This window comes from Scyliorhinus torazame, chromosome 17, assembly GCF_047496885.1.
Source record: "Scyliorhinus torazame isolate Kashiwa2021f chromosome 17, sScyTor2.1, whole genome shotgun sequence".
Lineage (NCBI taxonomy): Eukaryota > Metazoa > Chordata > Chondrichthyes > Carcharhiniformes > Scyliorhinidae > Scyliorhinus > Scyliorhinus torazame.
Window position 1 is genome coordinate 37,164,531 of NC_092723.1, and position 17,869 is coordinate 37,182,399.

General features: G+C 46.2%; 1 long non-coding RNA gene across 1 annotated transcript in view; it reads left to right on the plus strand.

Annotated features, from left to right (window-relative positions):
- Positions 1-16,023, plus strand: part of LOC140393522 (uncharacterized) — a 167,904-nt gene extending 151,881 nt beyond the window's left edge. The window contains exon 3 of the long non-coding RNA XR_011935643.1: positions 15,740-16,023. This is a non-coding gene — a long non-coding RNA (uncharacterized lncRNA). The remainder of the gene's footprint in view (positions 1-15,739) is intronic.
- Positions 16,024-17,869: the final 1,846 nt, after the last annotated feature.

Sequence of the window (17,869 nt, forward strand, 5' to 3'; positions counted from 1 at the left end):
AAGGAGTGCCTAGGCCTGTTGACTGGCGTTGACAAGTTCCACGACTATGTGTATGGCCTTCCCCAGCTCACCGTGGAGACTGACCATCGCCCGCTGGTTGGCATCATTCAAAAGGACCTCAATGATATGACCCCTCGCCTCCAGCGCACTCTGCTCAAACTCCGGAGGTACGACTTTCAACTTGTTTACACCCCGGGTAAGGACCTCATCATAGCAGACGCTCTGTCCAGGGCAGTCAACACACATGACAGACGGGTGGCTCAAGGGACAATGCCCACAGTTTTACAATGTTCGGGATGACTTGGCCATCGTTGATGGTGTCCTCCTGAAACTGGACCGCATCGTGATCCCACACAGCATGCACCGGCTTGTTTTAGAACAACTGCACGAAGGCCATCTCGGCGTTGAGAAGTGCCGGCGGAGGGCCCTAGAGGCTGTGTACTGGCCGGGAATTAAGTGAGGACATTGTTAACACTGTGCTCAATTGCCCCACCTGTCAGCAGTTTCAGCCGGCACAACCCCGTGAGACCCTTCAGCCCCATGAGTTGGTCACGTCCCCCTGGTCGAAGGTGGGCGTGGACCTGTTCCATGCGCTTGGCAGGGACTACATCATCATCATCGACTCCTTTTCCAGCTATCCAGAGGTCATACGCCTGCACGACACCACATCATCGGCTGTCATCCGGGCCTGCAAAGAGACCTTTGCTCGCCACGGCATTCCGCTCACCGTGATGTCAGACAATGGCCCCTGCTTTGCGAGTCAGGAATGGTCTTCCTTCGCCAGCTCATACAACTTCACACACGTGACGTCCAGTCCTCTGCATCCTCAGTCGAATGGCAAAGCAGAAAAGAGCGTCCATATCGTTAAAAGGCTCCTCTGCAAGGCTGCTGATGCAGGATCTGACTTCTGCCTCGCCTTGCTGGCCTATCGCTCGGCCCCACTGTCCACGGGCCTATCGCCGGCCCAGCTGCTTATGGGATGCACCCTCAGGACCACTGTGCCATCCATTCACGTCCCAGATCTCGACCATGCTCCGGTACTTCGGCGGATGCAGCAACAGCGTGAGCGACAAAAGGCGACACATGATGCCCGGGTGACTGATCTTCCTGCCCTGGCACCTGGAGATAATGTCCGCATAGACCTCTCCAGCCGTGTTGGATCGTTTGTACACCAGAACACCCAACACGACAAGTTGCTGTACACAGGCATATCCAAACAATACTGCACCCACCACAGGGACCTGTATGAATGCGGCGAGCAACTGCGTATCATCTTTGTCAATCCCATTGAAGCATAGTTAATGAGCAGCACGGAATCATTTTTTAAAAAATTTAGAGTATCCAATTCTGTTTCTTCCAATTAAGGGGCAATTTAGTGAGGCCAATCCACTTGCCCTGGATTTTTGGGTTGTGGGGATTAGACCCACGCAGACACGGGGAGAATATGCAAACTCTACACGGATCCAAGGCTGGGATCGAACCTGGGTCATTGGCACCGTGAGGCAGCAGTGCTAACCACTGTGCCACCGTGCTGCCCTAGCAGCACAGAATCATAAGCAGGAAGTGTTAGAAAGCCAAAACAGGAACAGGAAGCAAAATAAAGAGACTGGGATAAAGAACAGAATTCTCTGGATGTCAAGTGAAATATAGGATTGGATCAGGAAAAAAGGAAGGTTATGGCAGATACAGGCGGCTGAAAACAGTGGATGATTAAGAGGAATATAGAGAGGAAATTTCCACGGTGTTTTATACATATATGAAGGCCAAGAGGGTAACCAGGGAAAGAGTATGGCCTATTAGGGACCAGGGCAGCAACCTGTGTGTGGAGCTGAAAGATGTAGGTAATGTATTAAATGAGTATTTTGCATCTGTATTGATGATGGAGAGGTATGACGTATGTATAGGAAGCAGGGAGGGGGACTGTGATATAATTCAACAGATTAGCATTGAGAATGAGGAGTTGTTAGCATGTTCAGGAGGCTTAAAGGTGGATAAATACCATGGGCAGGATTCTCTGACCCCCGCCGGGTCGGAGAAATGCCGGGGGGGCGCCATGAATCCCACCCCGCCGCTCCGACACCGGCTGCCGAATTGTCCATCGGCGGCTTTTGGGCGGGGGCGGGTATCGCACCACGCCGGTCGGGGGCCGTTGGCAGCGGCCTCCCCGGAAATTCTCCGGGCCCCAATGGGCCAAGTGGCCACCCGTTTGCGGCCAGTCCCGCCGGCGTGAAATGGACAAGGTCCATACTGGCAGGACCTGGCTTGGAGGGCGGCCTACGGCGTCCTCAGGGGGCGCGGGGGGATCCGACCCCAGGAGGGGCCCCCACGTTGGCCTGGCCCGCGATCGCGGGGCCCACCAATCTGCGGGCGGACCTGCCCCGTGGGGTCACTCTTCCCTTCCGCACCGGCCTGTGTAAGGCTGCGCGATGGCCGGCGCGGAGAAGAATCCCCCTGCGCATGCGCAGGAAACACGCCAGCGATTCTGCGCATGCACCAGAACATGCTGGCGCTCCTGCGCATGCGCCAACTTGCGCCAGCCGGCGGAGGCCCTTCGGCGCTGGTTGGCGCAGCGCCAACCACTCCAGCGCCGGTCTAGCCCCCGGAAGTGCAGAGGATTCCGCACCTTCCGGGCAGCCCGACGCCGGAGTAGTTCACGGCACTCTTTGGCGCCGGTACGGACCGCCCCGTCGGTTGCGGGAGAATCCCGGCCCATAGTCCAGATGATATGTAATCTAGGCTGTTGTGTGAGACAAGAAAGGAGATTGCAGGGGTTCAGATGTTAATTTTGAAATCCTCTCTGGCCACAGGTGAGGTGCCGGAGTACTGGCGAACAGCACTGAAGGAATAGGGGGCGAGGAAGAAGTAAGATAAGGAGTAAGGGGCGTTGGAGGAGTAGGTACCATTATTCAAAAAGAGAAGTAGGGACGAAAAAGGTAATTATATCAGTGGCAGGGAAATAATTGGAAAAATCTCTGAGGGACAGAATTACTCTACACTTGACGGGCAGCACTGTGGGGCAGCGGTTAGCACGTCGAGGTCCCAGGTTCGATCCCGGGCTTTGGGTCACTGTCCGTGTGGAGTTTGCACATTCTCCCCGTGTTTTCGTGGGTTTCGCCTCCACAACCCAAGATGTGCAAGGTAGGTGGATTGGCCACGCTAAATTGCCCCATAATTGGAAAAAATGAATTGGGTACTCTAAATTTATTTTAAAAACGAATTACTCTACACTTGGAGAGGCAAGGATTAATCAAGGATCATCAGCATGGCTTTGTCAAGGGAAGATCATGTCTAACAAATTTAAATGCATTTTTTGAGGAGGTGACGAGGTGTGTAGATGAGGGCAATGCAGTTGATGTCATCTATTTAGACTTCAGTAAGGTTTTTGACAAGGTCTGCATGGGAGACTGGTCAAGAAGGTAAAAGAGCCCATGAGATCCAGGGTGTTTTTGTGACTGGAAGCCTGTGTCCAGTGGTATACCGCAGGGATCAGAGCTGGTTCCTTTGCTGTTTGAAGTGTACATAAATGATCTGAACGGGAATATGGGTGGTATTATCAGTAAGTTTTCAGATGACAGAAACATTTGTGGTGTGGTAAATAACGAGGAGAAAAGCCTTAGATTACAAGGTGATGTAAACAGGGTTGGTCAGGTGGGCAGAAGAGTGGAAGTGGAATTTAACCCTGAAAAGTGTGAGGTGGGGCATTTTGGGAGGACTGACAAGGCAAGGGAATACAGTAAGATGCTAGGAAGTACAGAGGACCAGAGATACCTTGGGGATATATGTCCATAGATCCCTGAAGGCAGCAAAGAACAAAGAACAAAGAAATGTACAGCACAGGAACAGGCCCTTCGGCCCTCCAAGCCCGTGCCGACCATACAGAACAAGTAGATAAGGTGATTAAGAAGGCATATGGGATACCTGTCTTTATTAACCAAGGCATAGAATATAAGAGCAAGGGGGTTAGGATGGAGCTGCATAAAATGCTCGTTAGACCACAGCTAGAGTAGTGTGTGCAGTTCTGGTACCACACTACAGGAAGATGGTGATTGCACTAGAAAGGGTGCAGAGCAGATTCACCAGAATCCTTCTGGGTTGGAGCATTTTAGCGATGAAGAGAAACTGTTTAGGCTGGGACTTAGAGCAGAGAAGGCTGAGGGGGGGAACCTGATTGAGCTGTACAAAATTATGAGGGACATAGATAGGATAGATAGAAAGAAAATTTTCCCCTTAGTTGAGGGGGTCAATAAATGGGAATGGGCAGGAGATTTAGAGAGAATTTGAGGAAAACCCTTTCTACCCAGAGGGTGCTGGGAATCTGGAACTCACTGCCTAAAAGAGTGATAGAGGCATGAAATCTCACAAAATTTAAGAAGCATTTAGACAAGCACTTGAAATGCCATAGCATAAAAGGATATGGACAAAGTGCTGGAAAATGGGATTAGAAAAGATAGGTACTTAATGGCACAGACACGATGGCTGTAGGGCCTCTTTCTGTGCTGTATAATACTATGACTCCATCAGTGAGGGCGGATGTACGAGTAGGGGAGAGTAAGGAGTGAAGGAGGTTGAAGGAGTGTGGGAGAGGAAGGACTAATGGAGGATGAAGGAGAAGGGAAGGGGAAGGAGTGAGGGAGGATGAAGGAGTGGGGGAGAGGGTGGATGAGAGGGGATGAAGGCGTGGGGAGAGGAAGGAGTGAGGGAGGATGAAGGAGTGGTGGAGAGGAAGGAGTATGAGGGGAGGGGGAATGTCAAGATGAATGTGCAAGGGAGGGACTTGTGGAGTCACTATCTGCCTCCTGGGAGTGAACTGAGGGTGGGTGTGGGAGGAAGAAATGGTGAGTGTGAGAGGGGACAGAAGGAGCTGCTAGTATAAGAGGGTGAGGGTGCATTGGCAGTGGTGGAAGGAGCGGAAAAGGTGGTTCGTGGGGACTTGGAGGCAGACACAGCCCTGGGGTAGGAAGGAGGAGGTCAGGTAGGTAAGGTCAGGTAGGTATATGTGGATGGGGGATGGCGTGGCCTGGGAGATTGAGAACGTGCACATTCACCTGAACATTGTTGAAGGAGAAGGGTTGGACTGAAGGGTAATGAAGGGGACGTCGAAGGTGATACCAGGAGGTAATGATGATGGGGGAAGGACATGGGTGACTAGGAGAGGGGTAATGAGGGGGACCTTAGGATGACCTGATCGAAAAACTAACAATTACCACCTTTCCAAAACCAAAACTAATCACCGCCATGTATTGGGCGGACATAGGGATTGGGTGGGTGGAGATGCTGGGCAGCTCAGATGGACAACTGAAAGAGTACCCCATGATGCAGCATTGTAAAAGCTCGGAAAAGTCAGATGAATATGATTGTTGGAGGATCTGCACGTGCGGAGGAGTGCTTGTACGGGGCTGTGAAAGGTTTTGGCGCAGACACTTTTCCCTCAGGGCACGATCGAATGGCCTCTTCACAACTGATCTGGTGAGACGATGAGGCCGTTGCATCTTATGAGAGTCCTCTCATGAGATTTGCGACACTCGGAACACCTCGTGAGATCCCGCCTCACTGGGCAGAATCCAGATTTACATATTTAAGGGAGCAATAGGCTCACTTAAATATGTCTGCACTGAATTCTCCCAAGACCCTGGAACTAGCGCCCGTGCCTGGGAGACCTTGCGGTGGCACCATGTAGCACTGGTCCACACAAACAGATGGAGCTGGGAGGCCTCGTGCAGACTCCACACAGACAGTGGTCCAAGCCGGGAATCGAACCTGGGACCCTGGAGCTGTGAAGCAACTGTGCTAACCACTGTGGAGATATTTCCATTGATTGAATGAATTTTGAAATATAAAAGGAAGCATTTGGCAAATAGAATGGGATTGCCACAAATAAGAAAATATGAATTTTTCATGGAAAATGCAGCAAACATTTGTCAATATACATAACCTTGGAACAAAAAAATACATTTCTTTTTTAGGTCCAATTGCCTAGTTAGTACGGATTTGAGGGAGAGCTGCTTATTACCACTAATTCCATATACCCTTACTTTAAATTACACCTAACATGTTCCCTGGCAAAACCTTACAACATATTTTCTGTAGAACCACACATTAATCACCCAATTTATAGCAGGTTTTGCACTTTGTGTAAGATACACTGTGTCTTCAGAGAATTAGATACCAGAGAGAAACAACGCAAAGTATAATCAAAAAGGTCAATGCAAGAACATTGTAAAGCTCTTTCAAGCCAATGCTGCAATCATGAATTACATAACAGAAAGCAGCAGGTATAGTTATTTATCATTTATTCTGAGAACATTTTCTTTCATCCAGTTTTCTCATTTGAGGACTTTTTTTCTCTATTGTTCACCCAATTCCAATAATAGAGAACACAAAACGACAGAGCAACACTATTTGTGACAGTCTAATGAGCCAGTGGGTGGCACCAGCTGTTTCACAGCTCCAGGGTCCCAGATTCTATTCCCGGCCTGGGTCACTGTCTGTGCGGAGTCTGTACGTTCTCCCCGTGTCTGTGTGGGTTTCTCCTGGGTGCTCCGGTTTCCTCCCACAGTCCAAAGATGTGCAGATTAGGTCGATTGGCCATGCTAAATTGTCCTTAGTGTCCAAAAAGTTAGGCGGGGGGGTGGGTTACGGGAGATAGGGTGGAGGTTTGGGCTAAGGTGGAGTGCTCTTTCCAAGGGCCGGTGCAGACTCGATGGGCCGAATGGCTTCCTTCTGCACTGTAAATTCTATGATTCAATGAACCAAACCTGTTCAGGAAGATTTTGGGCTGAATTCAATGTTTGCAGCAATAGGCTGGTGGGAACCCTGCCACCAGCACCTCCCCCACCCCCGAACATAATTTAGTTTTCACATTCTCCCAGTGTCTGCGTAAATTTCCTCCGGGTGCTCCAGTTTCCTCCCATGTTCCAAAGATGTCCAGGTTAGGTGGATTGGCCATGATCAATACAGGGATCGGGCAGGGAGTGGGCCTAGGCAGCATGCTCTTTCCGAGGGTCGGTGAAGACTCGATGGGCTCAATAGCCTCCTTTGCATTGTAGGGATTCTATGAGTTCATTGCTGATTCTTGTGTTTGACTGACTCTTTGACTTCATTTTCTTGGTAAAGTATTTTTGCATAACCACAAACAAAACCAAAAAGCAAAGTAATCAGAGGATCCTGGTGTAATGTGTGAGAAAAAAATGTTGAGGACAAGTTCAAACATGTGTACACAGATAGTGACAGCTAATATACAAAATAACAACCATAACACGACAGTAACTTTCTGATTTAAAGATACATGATTTATCTTTGTCTTCATGTACAGCATCTTGCAATGTAAACATTTACCAACTGTGTAAATACAGATGCACAAATAAATCTGTTTCTAGCATCCTCCCTGGTAAGAAAAAAGAGAAAAGAGAGTTACCTGACCCAAAGAAACAAAGTTGGTCCGAAATTTGCATAATCAACCTATAAGTTTGGACCTTCTCAGGATTCCAGTGATTATAATGGAGGGGATATCTCGGCTGAGGTGTGGGGGATCAGGGGTCTCTGCTCATTCTCCAGGTCGTACTCTATTTCTTTTTTTTTAATTTAGAGTACCCAATTCATTTGTTTTCCAATTAAGGGGCAATTTAGCGTGGCCAATTCACCTACCCTGCACATCTATGGGTTGTGGGGGCGAAACCCACGCAAACACGGGGAGAATGTGCAAACTCCACACGGGCAGTGACCCAGAGCCGGGATCGAACCTGGGACCTCGGTGCCGTGAGGCGGCAGTGCTAACCACTACACCACTGTGCTGCCCGTCATACCCTATTTGAAGGAGTATTGCTACTACTGCACCCTGGCAGAAATTGGTTTGTGCAGATAAATTCGAGCGAGCAAAAGCTGACTAACACCTGCCACTGCACTGCTTGTAGACATTTGCAAAGCAACTATAGGAAACATCAAACACTTGTAGAATCATAGCTAGTCGGAAGTCAACCAGCAACTAGCTGTAAACAGCACACTACTTTTAAATAGTATTGATGAGGGTGTCCTTCCTGCTGTTCAACAGATATTCAACTGTATGGAGGTTAAGGGAATGCACTACATAGAATCCCTACAGCAGAGAAGGAGGCCATTTGGTCTCTCGAGTCTGCATCGACCCTCCAAAAGAGCCACCCAGGCTCACTCCCTTGCCCTATTACCATAACCCCACCTAACCTTTAGACACTAAGGGGCAATTTAGCATGGTCAATCTACCTAACCCGCTTAACTTTGGAATGTGGGAGGAAACCGGAGCACCCGGAGGAAACCCACGCAGACGTGGGGAGGACATGCAAATTCCACAAAGACAGTCATCCAAGGCCAGAATCGAATCCCGGTGCTGTGAGGCAGCAGTGCCAGCCTAATCACTGTGCCACCGTGCCACCCTGGAACATTACCTGGGATATTGTGCTCCAAAATAGCACTGTTGGTGTTGAGTCATGATTTTCACTCATGTTCACTGAGCATGAATTAATGCCTGTATCAATATGACAGCCTGCACAATTTGCACCACAAGCGTGTGCACTCCCCAGCAGATTTTGTTTTGGTACTTTGAGCAGTTGCAGGGCCCAAATATTAGTCACCTACGAGCCCCAGATCTGTCACCCTCCCCTCAGCCGAAACTAGTGTCAGTTAGAATACTGATACCAAATCATGTACAGAAGGTGGAATCAAGAGAGGGTAAGAAAGATGTGATTAATTCCGAGAGATAAAATCATGTTTTACAAAGTTGAGTTAACAAAAAGAAACAGTTTATAAGGAGCATCTACGGCAACTCAAATAGAAATACCTGAATGCAGCTATTCATGAATGGATGCTATCCAATTTAATCTTGAATAAAGGCGAGTATGAGGGTACAGGGAAGATTTCTCTGTGCACTCTGTTTGGTAAAATGGTGTATGCATTCTTTATAAAGGAGTCAGAATGGGGTAATTAATAAATTGACATTGTCACCTTGGCTATTTTCTTCATTCACTTCTCTCTCGTTATTGAAAGAAGATTAATGGAAGTGATAAGTGGTTGCACTTCCTACTCAGCAGCCTATCTGAGAACTAATGAATCACATTGTGCATATTGGTTGTAGGACAGCTACTTTAATCCATGATTGCTGCGGTGTGAGCTACTAAACCTTGCATTCTTGGGTTTAATCTTCTCACTCATTAATTCTGTAACAAACAAGCAAACAAGAAAACTTCAGATGCTCACAACTCAGTTTTCAAATGACAAACTCCAACAAAGTTGGCCTTTGATGCATTGGCAAGTCTGACTGAAGTGTAAATTAACTAACCGTTGCCTTTGCATCCGAGTGCCATTGGTAATCACTTGTGAATAGGGGAATTACTTAACTATCCTGTGCTATTGACAAGCATTGTATCTAACAACAGGTAGTAAAATCTGCAATTGCAGTGGCTTTGTTTTGGGGGGCCTGTGGCAGACATACTGACTCCACGGACTGAGCATGAAATGGCCACCTGCAGTGCAAGGGGCTGAAACTTTTGATCTTGTGAGGTCCGACTGTGATGGGCCCATAGCATAACAACTCATAGGAAATGATGATGGTGGTCTGAGTGTTTCAGGAGGTGAGAAGAAAAAATGAAAAAAAAGAAAATCGCTTATTGTCACAAGTAGGCTTCAAATGAAGTTACTGTGGAAAGCCCCGAGTCGCCACATTCCGGCGCCTGTTCAGGGAGGCTGGTACGGGAATTGAACCATACTGCTGGCCTGCCCTGGTCTGCTTTCAAAGCCAGCGATTTAGCCCAGTGTGCTAAACCAGATGACACCAGATGTCAGATGGCAATTAGCTCCGTGCTTACTAGCCAGCTTTACACTGGGGAGGATGCTGCCCATCGATGGCACTTATTGGAGTGGGAGCGGTCATACATATTGTTACTGAACTGGTATGAAACAATAACTTCTAACCAACGTCTGGATTCCTTCCAAATATGAATGCTGCAGTTGGGTAAATTGGAATAGGTTACCCCTGCTAGCTTTAAAAGTGTGTGTATAGAACGAAAGATGCATTAAGATTAAGCTGCAGACTTTCTTTTCCTGCAGTTTTAAAATTCAAGGAGCAATCCAGGCTGTTTTCCTCAATCAATAATAATAATCTTTATTGTCACAAGTAGGCTTGCATTAACACTGCAATGAAGTTACTGCGAAAAGCCCCTAGTTGCCACATTCCGGCACCTGTTCGGGTACACAGAGAGAGAATTCAGAATGTCCAAATTAACTAACAGCACTTTCGGCTTTCGGGACTTGTGGGAGGAAACCGGAGCACCCGGAGGAAACACACGCAGACACAGGGAGAACGTGCAGACTCCGCACAGGCAGTGACCCAAGCTGGGAATCGAACTTGGGACACTGGAGCTGTGAAGCAACAGTGCTAACCACTGTGTATTACATAAATAGAAACAATGATCCTTCCATTTACACAGTTCAAAATTAGGTTATCAGAACATCTTAAACTGTTTCATATTGATGACCACTGGATACTATTGATGTGTTCATAGAGTTGAACTCAACAACAACTGACATTTATATAGCAACTTGAATATAGAGAATGTTTTTCCACTGATACTCGATTTTCAAGATTGAGAAACAGCTATTAACGCTAATCCAATGAGGTCATGGGGACTATAAAGTAAAGCCCCCAAGTTCAAATCGTCCTTCTTTGGTAGGGTCACTCAGCAACATGAACCAACCCTTGACAGTGACCTGTCTTGTTGCCTCCAAGCAAGTAAGTCTCAAGTCAATGCTCACTACGAGATAGGCGCTCCTAGCTACCAGTCCATACCAGCTTTTGAATCCTGAAGACTCAGGACCTGAACAAAAGGCCATTTGTTCCCCTGACCTGGTGGGCCAGTCCGAAGCTAAGTATAGGCCTGTTAGTGATAGAAATAGCCTAGAAAGTAGAGTTTATGCATGAGTAGTGATTTACTGTGTATAATAAATGTGTTTTTATTTGAATCTTACTAATTGGTGTGTCGAGTTATTGATCATTACTTGAACTTGAACCTCGTGGCGGTATCACAAAGATACCTGGCGACTCTAGAGCAAAGGTTATAAAACAGAGCCAATTGAACCAACCAAAAGTTAGCAACACTGTCCCACAGACTCCTCAGGCAACACTCACAGAATCATACTCAGCTAACACCCCGGAGTCTTTCATCATCATCCTTTGGTATTTGATGTCCCGGAAGTAGGACCCATCAGAGATGACGGCATAGTGGTATAGGGTAAGGAGCAGGCAGTCCTGGGAGTCCTTAACATTAATACTGATTGTGATTGTTCCCAACTTCTGTCTCTCCCTCAGCTAATGAATCAATGCGAGAGGCGAACATCACTAGGAAAAAGCATTGAGGGTTGCCTCAAGAAAGACGTGCATTTATATCACACATTTCACAACCACACAACACCCCAACATATTTTATCGCCAATGAAGTACTTTTGAGATGTAGTCAGCAGCCAATATGTGCACTGCAAGATCCCACCAATAACAATGTAATCATGATTGAATAATCTGCCTTTAAGATGTTAATGAGAGATAAATATTTACCAGAACACGGGATAATTCTTTGATTTTCATTAAAATATTGCCACAGAAGGCATATAAGCATTTCAGAGGATAGACATGGCCTCAGTTTTAACATCTCACCTGAAAGTCAGCACTTCTGACAATGCAGCACTTCCTTGGCACTGCATTGGTGACAGTCTTGACTTTTCTACCCAAGAACTGGAGTGGGATTTGAACCCAACATCTTCAAACTCAGAACAGTGAGTGCGGCAACCTGAACTATGGCTGATACCCTTAAAGATGAAGGAAAGAAGTGTTGCTTCCTGTGGAACTGTACTCTTACAATAACCAATTCCTCTGGTTATTTCTCAAGGGAATAATCCAATGTAATTGCCAAATGTGTTTCACTTGACAAGGTTGTCAAACCTACTCAAGTCTGAGGCAAGAACCTAGAAGGATAATTCTGTGGCCTATTCCGCTTTACTTTTTTAAAATAAATTTAGAGTGCCCAATTCATTTTTTCCAATTAAGGGGCAATTTAGCATGGCCAATCCACCTACCCTGCACATCTTTGGATTGTGGGGGCGAAAACCACGCAAACACGGGGAGAATGTGCAAACTCCACACGGACAGTGACCCAGAGCCGGGATCGAACCTGGGACCTCGGCGTCGTGAGGCAGAAGTGCTTACCACTGCGCCATCGTGCTGCCCACCTATTCTTATTTACATCTACATGCTCGCCCTCAGTAACATCATCCAAAGGCAGAGTGTTAAGTTTTCACATGTAAACTGTTGACACCCAGCTCTACCTTACCATTACCTCATGCCTCTTTCACTGTTGCTAAATTATCATTCTGATTTTCAGTACTGGATGGGGGATCGCTTCTTGGCTTTTTGGCCACGATCAAGCGCCAGATCAAGCCCAGGATGAGGTGCAATACCTTTTCTTGTCAGCTTGGATCTTGTACGCTGTTCTTGAGGAGACCATGAATTGGCTTCAATTTGATTTTGAATGAGTTTTTGAAGCAATCAATGAGATGGATTAAGGGTTTGCCCTGTCCACTCTGCGCCTTGGCTTTTCACTTTAAGGATGGGGTAAAACAAACATTTTTTTAAAGTACTGGATGAGCGGAAGCTTCCTCCAATTCAATATTGCGAAGATTGAAGCATTCTACTTCAAACTCCATTCCCTAGCCACCACCAACTCTAGCCCTTTACCTGACAACGGCCTGAGGTTTAGTCAGTCCACCTGTTTGCAACCTTGGTGTAATATCTAGATGAACTTCCAACCTGATTATTGTAGCATCTGTAAGACCACCTGTTTCCACCTCCATAACATCACCCTGTCTCAACCCTTATGCTGACGATACTCTCATTCATGCTGTTATAATCACGTGAGGAGGGGTTGAATGACTCTCCTCTTTTCCCTCTCCTCACTTGGTCACAACAGGTTTTTTTAAAGTGAATATACTTGCCAATTCCATGAGTGCTTAACATTTCCCCTTGACGGATGGGTCAATTTTTAGGAAAGGGGCAGGAGGTTTTGAGGGAATGTGGGGGGAAACTTTTTTACCCATAGGGTGGTGAGAGCTTGGAAATCGCTGCCTGAAAGGGTGTTGGAGGCAGAGACCCTCAAAACATTTAAGAGGTATTCAGATGTGCACTTGTGATCTCATAGCATACAAGGCTGTGGGCCAAGTGCTGGAAAATGGAATTAGAATAGTTAGATAGTTGACCGATGGGCTTTTTCAATGCTGTATGACTCTTTGACTCTATGACTGTTTACATGCTGTGACCATAAACAGCAAAATCAGATGGATTTTCTTGAGTTTAAAGTGGATCATTTTATTGTCCGTCTCCCAGTCCAAGTAATTCACCCATTTCAAATATTTTTTTTTTAAACCATTCCGAGTTGCACACACTTAAACTTCACACACACACACAAATAAATTACAGAGTGGGGAGCAATGTTTGGATAAATTAGGGTCCAGTAAAGTTAAAGGGATAAATGATGTGAGGGCGGCACGATAACACAGTGGTTATCACTGTTGCTTCACAGCGCCAGGGTGCCAGGTTCGATTCCGGCTTGGATCACTGTCTGTGTGGAGTCTGCACATTCTCCCTGTGTCTGCGTGGGTTTCCTCTGGGTGCTCCGGTTTCCTCCCCCAAGTCCTGAAAGATGTGCTGTTAGATAATTTGGACATTCTGAATTCTCCCTCCGTGTTCCCAAGCAGGCGCCGGAATGTGGCAACTAGGGGCTTTTCACGGTAATTTCATTACAGTGTTAATGTAAGCCTACTTGTGACAATAAAGATTATTATTATTATTTTGTTTGTTCAGGCTATTCCTGCTACCTTCAATATCATGGCAGTTTAAAGATGTAGCTGATCAGTTTATCTGCTCTTCCGTCGAGATCTACGTGGAACTTGCAAGAGAGGTGGAGGGGGAGGGGGAGAGAGAGAGATAAAAGGAACCCCCTTGCGGGCCGGGATTTTCCAGTCCCACGTGCGGCAGGTGTCTTCACGGGCGGGATGGGAGATTTGGTGGACGCCAATGGTCTGTTGGCTTCGGGCAGGAATTTTCAGTCAGAAATCTCAGCCATGGGCTTGTTCCTTCAACGTCCCAGCTGCTTTTTCTGTTCTGCACAGACAGCAGCTGCTAAAACACATAAAAGGTTTGGCTTGTCACATGACCTCCTCTCTCCAAATGCCCAGTGATCCAAATAAGGTCATGGCTATTCTAATTGTAACTTGGTTCGATTATGGCTGGGAATTCCTATCTCAAATAGGTCCAATGGTTTGTCTTCACCCAGCTAATAATCAGGTGATGGGCTAGATGCTTTGCTAATGGGATAGGAGATGGCCCCGCTCATCCTCTTTCAAGGCCATTTTCCTTGGTGCAGCTTTGCAGACAGATTATTGACTCCATCCATGGTTTATGGAATGTAGAAGGTACAGTGATGCAAATGTGCAGCCATCTTTGACTACAATCCCAAGCCCCTGGAATGTGGTTTTAGTCTATTTTTAAAAATCAGTTCGGGATTTCCAGCCAGTAACTTCAAAAAATATTTTTTATCGATGGCATGGTTACATAATAATGCCTTCATTACCTCTAGACTTAACTATTTTGGTGCAATCCTGGCTGATCTTCTACATTCTACCCTCTAATGCTCGAAAAGTCAGATGCCCGCGCCTTAAGTCTCAGCAAGTTCTATTTCCCTATCACCCCTGTGCACACTGATCTGCAGTGGCTTCCAGTCAAGCAACCTCTAGATTTTAAAATTCTCATCCTCTGAGCTGTGGAATATCCTCCCCACACCTCTCTGCCTTTCTCACTTTCCTCCTTTAAGACGCATTTAAAAGCTGCCTCTTTAGCTGAGCTTTTGCTCATTTGACCTAAAATCTCTTCACTCGACTCGGTGTGGTAATTTGTGAGATGGTGAAGCACTTTGGGACGTTTCAGTATGTTAAAGATGCTATATAAATATAAGTTGCTGTTGTTGCCTTTCTTGTTGCTGTTGCCATCATTGCAATCCTCATCATTGTCTTCCAAAATATTCACCAGCTTAAGATAAATAGTTTTCGTAGACAAGTTGTTCTGAGTCAGTACTCAAAGATTCTACACTGGGGTCCTTGTGTACTGACCCACAGAGACTGGCATCAGATTAGAGTTAGAAACAGAGCGTTCATGGTTTTGAAAAAGCCACATCCTCTCAAATCCCTTTTAGAACACATTCAACACTGGTTAGAAATTCCTTACTCATACCCCATGAGCAAAGTCCCACTATGACTCTTGTCTCGGTTACAGGAATAATGGAATTTCCAACCATATTCTGCTCCATAATAATGTAGGCTTGTTTTAGTATTTTAACAGAGGGGTTACTGAATGTTTGACAGAGAGAAAAATCAAAGATACATATTTATCTTTTGCATATCGATCATAGTTAGTTGTTATTGAGTACTGCAATACAGGAAATGCAGCACTGCCTGTAAACAGCTCAAAATTGTTTTTCACACTTCTCTGACCTGATCTATCAAAGGCTATGTAGATAACAGCCCAAGACAGAAACCGACTATCTTTCAGAATGAGTAATTTTTAATAGTACTGAATTTGTTCATCAAAGTTGTTTTACATTAGCTGGTGAAAATGTGAACATGTATCTATCTCAGATGTCAAGAACGTAAACATCTTCTTGTTTTTCTTCAGAAATTCCTGGTCTGGATGTTGCTTCTGGTGCGACTTGCATCCAGTTTAGAGAGGGTAGAGGTCCAGACTGAAACAAGCTGTTCGGGAGATTCCGGACCAGGCAAAACTGCGCCCTCGCCTGTTTCTGAGAGGCTCATGGAAATTCAGGGTCTGAGCATATAAAGCTAATGTTGCTTTCATTGGGATCCTGCACGCAATTTCAATCTGGGGTTTTCGGTGATCAGCGCTCTGCAATTTTCCACCCATTTACTTTGTTGGCTGGCAAAGTGCAGGCCGGCAAACTCAGAAGCATGAAACCCTGGTCAATTGGTCTGCATCTCAAAAGAATTGGCAAGTTTCTTTCTCGCTTTTCAATTCTGATACCAGGAGTCGTTTGTGAGGCAATAAAGTGCGCTGTGAAGTTTTACTGTCCATCGTTTTTTCTAAAAGACTTACGATGTTTAACTAAAATTGTGTACTTCAGGGCAATTGCTGTGCAAACCCTACCTGGGAAGTGCAAAATTTTCCTGGGCAATTACACTGCACATGTACCGCCCAGAAAATGCAATTGAAATCGCAAACTTCGGATGTTTCCGACTGGGTTACATCAATAGCAATTCAGAAACAGTTGGAAGGATTAAAACCACCTCTAACTTCAATAGGTCTGCACAGACCCATACCGATAACCCTCAGGAGTCCCCACGCCCCAAATCTCCGGGGACATCTCCCATCCTCCCCACCGGACTGAACCCCCACTCCCAAGATATCCCCCCCCCCCCCCAAGACAGCCCTAACCCACCACCCCACCATTCCCAATCCCCACCTCACCCTGAAGCCATATCCTGCCAGAGGCCGGCCCCCCTTACTTCACCAAGGCCCACCCTCCCACCCATTACTTGACCATACCACCCCCCCCCCCCGAACACCCCATCCCTAAGGCTCGACTGCATCAACTCCCCCAGAGACCTGAACACCCCCTCCCCCTCCTCCCCCCCAGGCAACTAGTGATGTGAAAAAAATCAGGGCATGGCTTCCTTCCTTTCGACAGAGCTGCACAGGATGCTAGACACCAGTTACACACTGCCCTGCCCGATCTGTTGGGTGAGACTGGGTTTCGAGAAAGAAATTGGGAGTGGGTGGCGATCCGACGCTGATTGACGCTCTGAAGAGATTCAGACCCATTATTTCTGTGGGAACGTGCACTCTTCACCCTCGCCTTATGGTTAATGCACCTGTTTGCTGGGAGTATTGTTCTAAATTTACACAGTGCACATATTAGAGGCACTTTTCCTACATTCTGCTTAATGGATTGATATCAAAGTCATCATCTCAAGCTCTGAAAGTTCGAACCCAATAGAAGTTTTACAAGATTGAAAAAAAAACTTTGCCTAGATCCTGCAGCTAAAAGGTTTACAAAAATCTGTTCAATTCCTCCTGTTTCATCACATCGTTGACATAAACTATTTTTTGCACTCCAAGCCCCTCAGCAATGCTGAACAACGGATGAAAATTGCACTCTCTGCAGCCTTCGCTGCTAACACCAGGCTTTAAACCTCAACAGTTACTGTTTAGAGGAGCGGGATACATTTATTTTACTTTGAAGTCATTAGAATTTAACCACAAAGCAAATTTATCTATAAGGTCGCCTTAGGTTAGTGCTCAGGTGGAAGAAAACAGCTGAATCTTCAAATCTCTTGTGGGAAGTGAATAGGCAGCCCTGCTTTTGATGAACATATTGCAGCAAAACCAGCAGTCATTTGCAAGGTTTTCTTGCACAACTTGGTACGTGCTAGAAAGTGTGTAAATTAGCATCAGATTGACAAATGTTGCACAAATTCCAAATTAGAAGGGGAGGAAAACTGGGTTGAATGCAAGTAGAAGCTTTCCAGATTTTCGCAGGCACAGAGATAAAAGACGAACCTGCAGGACTCCCTACAAAGCTTGAAAAGGGTTGAAGGATATCGGCGAATGAGATGACACCAAGTTTAGGGTTTGCAATCTGAGGGTTCTAAAAGAATGGGAGGATGAGGTGGATATGGCGACTAGGGGCTCTTCACAGTAACTTAATACTTGTGACAATAAAAGGTTATTGTTATATTATTATATGGAGATCCACAGCTTTAAAACCCCCAGCAAAGAATTGTCATGATA